Raw genomic sequence first — 8201 nt, 5'->3', positions numbered from 1 at the left:
TAGGAGAAATTATTGCTAAATTAACTAATTAAAATGCTAATAAAAGGTTAACTCACACTAATTTTAAACAAACTCCTCAATCAAAATAAATACACACTAATTTTATAAAATTCTCTTTTTTAACAAAATAAAATGCACAAAGTCAACTTTAAAAGTTTCAAAAATTGTAAACTCACTAAATACATAATTTAGGCTTTAAAATGCTGAAACTTATTAAATTAATTAATATGCCCCAATCTTGACTTAAAAATAAAACACTACGTTTAAAATTGCCAAACTCGTCACCGGTCTCTTTTTCTCGATCCCGCATCGAATAATCGCCTGAAACATGAAACTCGAGAAAACTATTTTAACGTGCATCACCTAACATTAAAATAATACAATTAAATAAATCATGCATCACTTAAAAAATCATTTTAAATTTAAATAAATGATTTAACTAATTAAATAAATGCATGAGTTTTACGTGTACTGATTTTGGGCTCTACACTTTCAATTTCAAAATTTACAAACTTTCATTTTAAAATTTCTAAAAAACAACTGCTAAAGTCTTCGATTCATTTGAAAAGCATGGTCTTAAAAATTATTATCAATTACATTTTTATTTGTTAAATCTTATTAAATCTATACTATATAATAATACAAGATAAAATAAGCTTATTTATTTATTTTTTATATTTTAATTAATAAATATTTTAAAACATACTTTAGCTCAAAGATCACGTTTCAATTGTTCTACTGGCATAGACAATTATTGGACCAACAATCATCCTCTCAATAAGTTCACTTATTGCAACCAATGTGAATCGAACCATGACATTGACTATGATTTCAATTATATAGCCGAATATTTTTCGTTTTATAAAAATGTATAGTTGGTGGTAACGGTCCAATTCAAATATATCAAACCTTACAACAGTTCAAACATCAAGTTTCTGTTGTTCTACTCCGCATAGATAAATATTGTACTCAATACAATGTAGTTAATATATTTAAATTTTAAATATCATTATAAAAATTATTATATCAACAATTTTTATATTATTTGAGATGACAGTTAAATTAGGATAACAATATCCTGCCGTTAAATTAGCTTACTTATCTTGAATGACCTGAACTGTTATTAATAAAAAAATAGAAAAAGACATCTAAAAAATCATATATTATTTTTTCCATAATTTTTTTAACAATAAATAAGTATTTTTCAAAACAGTCAATTTTTTTGTAAATCTAATAAACTTGGATTAAAAATTTTAGATATTTTAAAAACATGTTAAAAATGTATATATTAAAGTAGTAATTAAGATACATGATAATAATAATAATATCAATTTACGGACAATCAATTTACAACAAATTATAAATATAAACAAGAATTTAAATTAATAATATTATCTTTGTATCCTATACACACATAATAATACGTTACAAAATTTTATTCCTATTTTAGCATATACCTTATTTATATTTAGAAAATACAAATAAGAATTTAAATTTAAACTATTACGAGAATATATTTCATAATAGACCATAAAACATTTCTTGAAATTAGCATCCTGTTTTGCGCGAATTATTTGTATATAAAATTAAAGTAAAGTTAAAAAATATAAAGTGATGATAATAATATATAAGTGTAGATATTCCATCAAAACAAAACTCACAATATCTAATTTTGAAGCACCGTTTGGATGGAGTTGTTCAACTTGTTTAATTTATTAATTGCCGCCAATATTAACTTCATACGAGATTGCAAAGATCTTTTGTTACGAACTTCAGTCAAAACAAAACTCACATGATCTTTTGATAAAAATTATTATCAATTACATTTTTATTTGTTTAATCTTATTAAATCTATATTATATAATAATACATGAACCTCTAGAATAATAATTACATCTTTATGTAAGATGTAATTTTTATTTTATGGAATCTCGATATATTTGTTTAATAATTTTTATTTTATGGAATATCGATATATTTGTTTAATCTTATTAAATCTATATTATATAATAATACATGAACCTCTAGAATAATAATTACATCTTTATGTAAGATATAATTTTTATTTTATGGAATCTCGATATATTTTTTGGAATCCGAAAATTTCATAAAATATGAAAATGATATAATAAATCTATAAAAATCATTCCTCGATATATAATCTGAAATTTTTGTAAGTTGATTAGATAATGATGTTGGTTTCTTTAATTTTTTTATTTAACAGTATATTCAATTTCACAAATGCAACAATTTTGGCGGTAGATCTTATAACATTTACCATCAAAATTTTCATTTAAACAATTTAATTACAAAAATCTCTCCACAAAAAGTTCTCTACTTTTAAAAAACACCAATTTTTCTCCAATTAAAAAAAATCTGAAAAGATAAAACATCTATTTAAAATTTTAAAGTGCCTTAATCTGAAACATTTTCCTTCGTATTAAAGTTTAAAGTGTCGTATAAAAAGATACACATCCAAGTCTCTTATCAAATTTTCTCAATCTCTTATCATTCACTTCTTTTTTCTACAGGAAGTTGCTTTTTCTTTTGGCATTTGGAGGTAATTTATTTTGTTGTATGTGATTATTTCTTGAACTATCAAAATTTGATGAACCTTCCTTACATGGTTGTACGGTTTTCTTGAATTTTGATCAATTGAGAATTTATAGATTAATGTAATTTGTTTCATACTTGGTTTGTCACGTGTATTTAAAAATTGATATATTCAGATCGATAATTAATTTTCTTATGAATTTTTGGGACCGTGTATCTTCATTTCGATTGATCCTCTTTTGTGTCGATTTGGTGCAATCAATAATAAATTTGGGATCTGTTTTAGAGAAGAGAAGATCACCATGGATGTGTTTATGTAGGTGGATTGGGAGGGGTACATCCTCAACCGACGTTTATTAAAAAAAAATTAATAAATAAAAAAGAGCCACATGTTGAATATCCACACTATTTTGTGTAAATATTTCATTTCAATATATCAAATTGACTCAATTTTTTAGTGTCCTTCGGTGTGTGGCAATATGTGCAATTCTTATTAATAAATTATCACATGTGCTCTTAATTTTATTTTATTTTATTCAATCAATTTTTAGCGTCCTTCGGTGTGTGTCCTCACAATAAATAATCACATATGCTCTCAATTTTATTTTATTTTTAATGTTAAAAAAAAAAACTCCAATTCATATCATATTTTTAATTAAAATTAATATCAGTGAAATCAATTGCACTGATATTTCAATTAAAGAATTATGCCTACAAGTCTCGAGCATTCTAAGAAATATTCGTTTTTGCATCGGTTGGCTCCCAAGATATTTGTATTATATGATTTCGTATTGTAATATTTGATTATTGACTATGATAATCAGGGTTTATATTCTTTATCTGGTAAGAAATTTTTAATATAATAAATTTATTGTTTTGTTAATTATATATATTTAATATTTATTTTGTGCAATTTTTTTTTTATTTTTCAGGTTTGATATTAAATATGACAAATAAAAGAATGCAAAAGTTGCTTCAGAATATAAGTGGACGATCTCGTAGAGATGATACGAGTAATAGAGGACACGAATATGAACCCGACTAACAAATCACTTCATCAAATCCACTATTAGACCCACAAAACAATGCAACACAAAACAATACAATGGAGTCAAGACAAAACGAGGAGCATAATTGAGGAGGTTAAAAATATTTTTTGAGTATAAATTGTTGGTTATGTGTAGCTTGAAAAATATAATTATATTTTGCATATTTTTTAGGTCACAACGAGATCACACATTCATCCCAAAACCAACGAAAGAAACGTGGGAAAACTATTATGAAGGATGTTCATTCCTTAGCACCCGGTGACCGTTTAGTAGTAACATTTAATGAAAGAGGTCACCTTATGGAGAAATGCAGCCGATGTTTGCCAATTTTGTGGGCACCATTGCTCGCGATGGAAATGTTTTGCCCCTTGATTTTTTAGATTGGAGAAAAATGCGTAAGCGTTGCTTGGATGATGCATGGGAACGTTTAACAGTAAGTTAATAAATATTATATTTCATACTTAATTCAAAACATTATTATAACTTTTTCAATGTTCACATGCAAGTTTTGATATCCTCGATCAACATATAGCTAGTGTGATGCGGATGATGGGAGTTTCATGGAGGCGATGGAAGACCCAAGTTAAAGCTATTTCTTATGATCCAAATATTCCATTAAGGGAACTTGTGTCAATTCGTCCCATTCCCCATGACCTTACGCCAGAATTATGGCAAGCTTTGTGTCATTACTGGAAGTCTAATGAGGTTGTTCTTATATTGACTGATTTTTTTTTATATATATTTTTGTTTTGGATAAATTTTATATATTTGTATTTTTCCAGAGGACTTGAAGAATAAATCGAGAAAATGAGAGTAAAAAAAGAGGGATACATGCACAAGGACGGACAAATATTGCATTTTTGGAATATAAGTTTGTAAGTATTAGATCATAAAATCACTTCACGAATATTTTCATACAATCGATTTATTATATTACATGATTTTTTCCTAAACTTATGGCAGATTTAGATTAGATATAAGGGAGCTATTGTTAAACATATACGATTTAGGTAGTCAATTTTGTTGAGATATTTTCTATGCTTAGTATTTGAAAATATTATCCAGATTTTATTATTGTAATGATATCATTCAATACAGGTGAGTTTTGTGTTATTATAACTTCTGCATATTTAATCAAAAATCTTTTTTTCTATGTTTAGTTTCAAGAAAATGGCAGAAAACCAACTTGTATTGAAATATTACATTTGAGTCGACAAAGTAAAAAGAAAGGAGGATCTCTTGTTGATAATGAAGCAATACGAGTTGAGGTTATAATTGTTTCAACGCTTTGAAATAGCTTCTCAATATTTTTTTATTTTATTGACAAATTTTTTTTTTGTTAGGATTTACTAAATGATGCGGTGCTGCGTCACCTCCTAGACAAGCCCGAGGTAACACAACCAACAGAAGTGCATGAGGAAGCATTTCGGGTTATAGTCTATTTACAATTTTATTTTGTTTCTTAAATATAATTATGCATTGTACAATACTAATTATATGTATAATTTTAAGTGAAATATTTGGACTAGAGCATTCTGGTCGGGTTCGATGTCTAGGAGCTGGTGCATTACCTAGCCAAGTTTTCCCAGATCAGTATAAATTTAGATTATTTTTAACACAGAGTAATCTCCCTACTTCTGATGTTACTAATAAGTTACGAGAAATGGAAGATAAAATGAAAAGTATGGACGAACAAAGGCAAGAAGAAATGGAGCGGATGAGATAGATACATGAACAACAACTCAAAAATTTTACAAGAGTAATTCAAAGTATGATAACTGGAACTGCTGGAGGATCTCATAAGCCTGAATTATTACCTATACAGGTAGTCACATATTGAATAATGATAAATTGATTCTAAAGTACTTATATAAATGCACAGTATTAAATAATTTTTTTCCTAGATGACAGCTATCATGGCAGATATTATGTAGCAACAGTTAAATACTCAATAAAATGCACATGAAAGTCGAAGATCTCCATCAATGTCAGAGTCGGACAGTGATTAGAAGAAATTTGAAAAACACGTTATTTTTGTGAGGCCCATTTACTCTAATGACAATTAATGATCAAACAATAATGATTTGACTTAAAACTGCAGCGAAAAAATGTTTAAAATACTTTAAAACGGACCTCAGGGCCTAGAAAAATTTCGGCATGACCTCCCCGTAAATAGGACATCCCGAAAAACTCAAGCAGCTATTTATATCAAAATATACTTCCACTAGAGTCATTAAAACAAAACCGAAATTAAACAACCTATAGCCGCACTGGCCAGGACTAAACAGAAATTAAAACTTACCAAATACTTACCAGATCATAAGCATCACAGAGTCGACTCAGAACATCACAAAACAACCAAATACTACTACAGATACACGAGGCATCTCCTCGGCAAATAAAACTACAATACAAGACTGAAACAACTCAAGACATACATATAGACTAACTGGGAGACTCCACTGAACAGAACCAAGCAATCCAACCTCAATCCCGAGCTCCACAAGCGGAACCTCGGCCTGATGCTGCAAAACGACTCGGAAGATCTACCATGGTGCCCAATAGCAACCACGGCAGCCCCCCAGTAAACAACTGAGGTTAGGATTCTGGTATGAAACAGTTCAACAATAAAAAAAATAAACATAAATCATGCATAATCATATAATAAAATGTGATATGAAATGCATGAAAAGCTCAACGAATAACCGGGATAACAGGAGCCAACAAACAGTACGATAACAACTGGAATAATGCTCGAGCAACAACACAGGGGAGCTACATCGTCATGCAGCTAAACCGCCCTGCCAAGTATGCGAGGTATGCCAAGCTGTGCTGAAATAACACCCCTGACTCGGCCTCCATACAGTTGATACGATATAACAGGATGGCACAACATAACGAACTAGATGACACAACCCCATCGCTCACCTCAAAAGGATGCACTAACCACGGGATTGTTCAATCACATCTACGGTCCCATGTGTATAGGCCTATCAGCCACACGATGATCCCGAGATAAACAACAGTGCCAGATAACAACGGATATCAACAATGGGCTAACAAGAACGATTGGCTCAACATGAATGTCATAACTGTATGCCCGATGCTAAATGACAATAATATGTCACAATAATAAACATATATCACAACGAAGACATTTAACATATTACAACAGTCAACAAATCATAAACACGATCAGTGCAACACATAATTTATGGTTTACCGTCATATGTTACCAAACTGTAACATACCTAAACCGACTCTAAAATCACAACAAGCTCAACTTTAATCTCCTAGACCTAAAAATGATAAAAATAGGTCGAATAATTCACAATTCGCCAATAAAACTAAATTAATCCAATTATTGATTTTTAATTATCAAAACTTAATTCCGAAATCAATTTCAACAATTCTGAAATTTCAACTAAATAACCGTCATTCTCCAAAATAATCACACGATTAACTCGATACTAATTCACAAACTCTTCGATTTATACCTCAAAGCTCTCCAACGATCGAACTTACAATATAAACCCAATATAATGCATTAAAATCGACAAAGCGAAATTAAATCGAAGCGAGTAAAATTACACTTCGGGGCAGCCTACTTATGCACCGAAAAATCTAAAATTGGATCCAAAATTACCAAGATCGAAGTATAAACTAGTCGCTAGCGGTCAAATGTTGCTACTCGCCGGAAAAGACGTCGGAAAACACTATTCACGACCAAAAACGAACTAAAAACTAGCTGGAAAACGCAGGAACAGCAAGGTAAGATTTAAGCTTCAAATCCTTGCTCAATATACTCCAAAAAACCAAGAAAAACCAATCAATAGCTCACCTAAAATCGAACAAGAAACTCGAACAGAAACAGCCACGAAACAGGGTTCGATTGGGGCTGAAACGAGCATCAAAAGTAGCGATTCATGGTTCAAAACGAAGCTACTGATGTAAGGAAGAAAACCCCTCAAACCATTCGTGATTTCGATGCCGGACGGTAAAGTTATGATCTCTCCAAAATGAAGGTGCTGAAAGTGACGAAAATTTTGAAGGAAAAAAAAAGAAAGCTACGGGAATGGGTTTTGGGAAATTGGCTTCTTCATTCTCTCAAAGATAAGTTGTGTGTATGTATATGTATATTAGTTACAAAAAAAAAAAAAATAGTAACACATGCCCAATAAAATCCCGGTTTTGCATTAATCTTGCTCCCGTGTATTATTTAAACTCTATATGTATTTTATATCGTTAAAATCTCCGATATTATAAAATACATATTTTGAACACACCTACAAAAATTATTTGGCATAAATAATTATTTTAGTTTACAACTCAATAATTATTCTAATTATGCCAAAATTATAGGATAACTAATTTCAGGACCTTACATTTCTCCACCCCTTAAAACAAATTTCGTCCTCGAAATTTCTGTTTATACTCATACATCTTACACACGATACAAAAACCAACAATACATTACTAATAATCAAACAAATATGGATAAGATGCTCTCATCTTCTCTTCTGTTTACCACGTTGATTCTTCTACACCATGCCTCGAACATTGAACACGTACAAGTGGTATAACTTTATTGCGTAAGAC

The 8201-nt window shown here is 29.7% G+C and overlaps 1 long non-coding RNA gene across 1 annotated transcript; it reads right to left on the bottom strand.

Moving 5' to 3' along the window:
- Window positions 1–5988: 5988 nt before the first annotated feature.
- On the bottom strand, window positions 5989–7687 carry LOC142518631 (uncharacterized). Its single transcript, XR_012813604.1, has 4 exons — window positions 7444–7687; window positions 7219–7350; window positions 6854–6895; window positions 5989–6148 (listed from the first exon to the last, which is right to left on the bottom strand). It is a non-coding gene; the product is annotated as an uncharacterized LOC142518631 (long non-coding RNA).
- Window positions 7688–8201: the final 514 nt, after the last annotated feature.

This window comes from Primulina tabacum, chromosome 1 (genome assembly GCF_025594145.1).
Source record: "Primulina tabacum isolate GXHZ01 chromosome 1, ASM2559414v2, whole genome shotgun sequence".
Classification (NCBI taxonomy): Eukaryota; Viridiplantae; Streptophyta; class Magnoliopsida; order Lamiales; family Gesneriaceae; genus Primulina; species Primulina tabacum.
The sequence above is the reverse complement of the archived record's forward strand: the minus strand, read 5'-3'. Positions and strand labels throughout refer to the sequence as shown.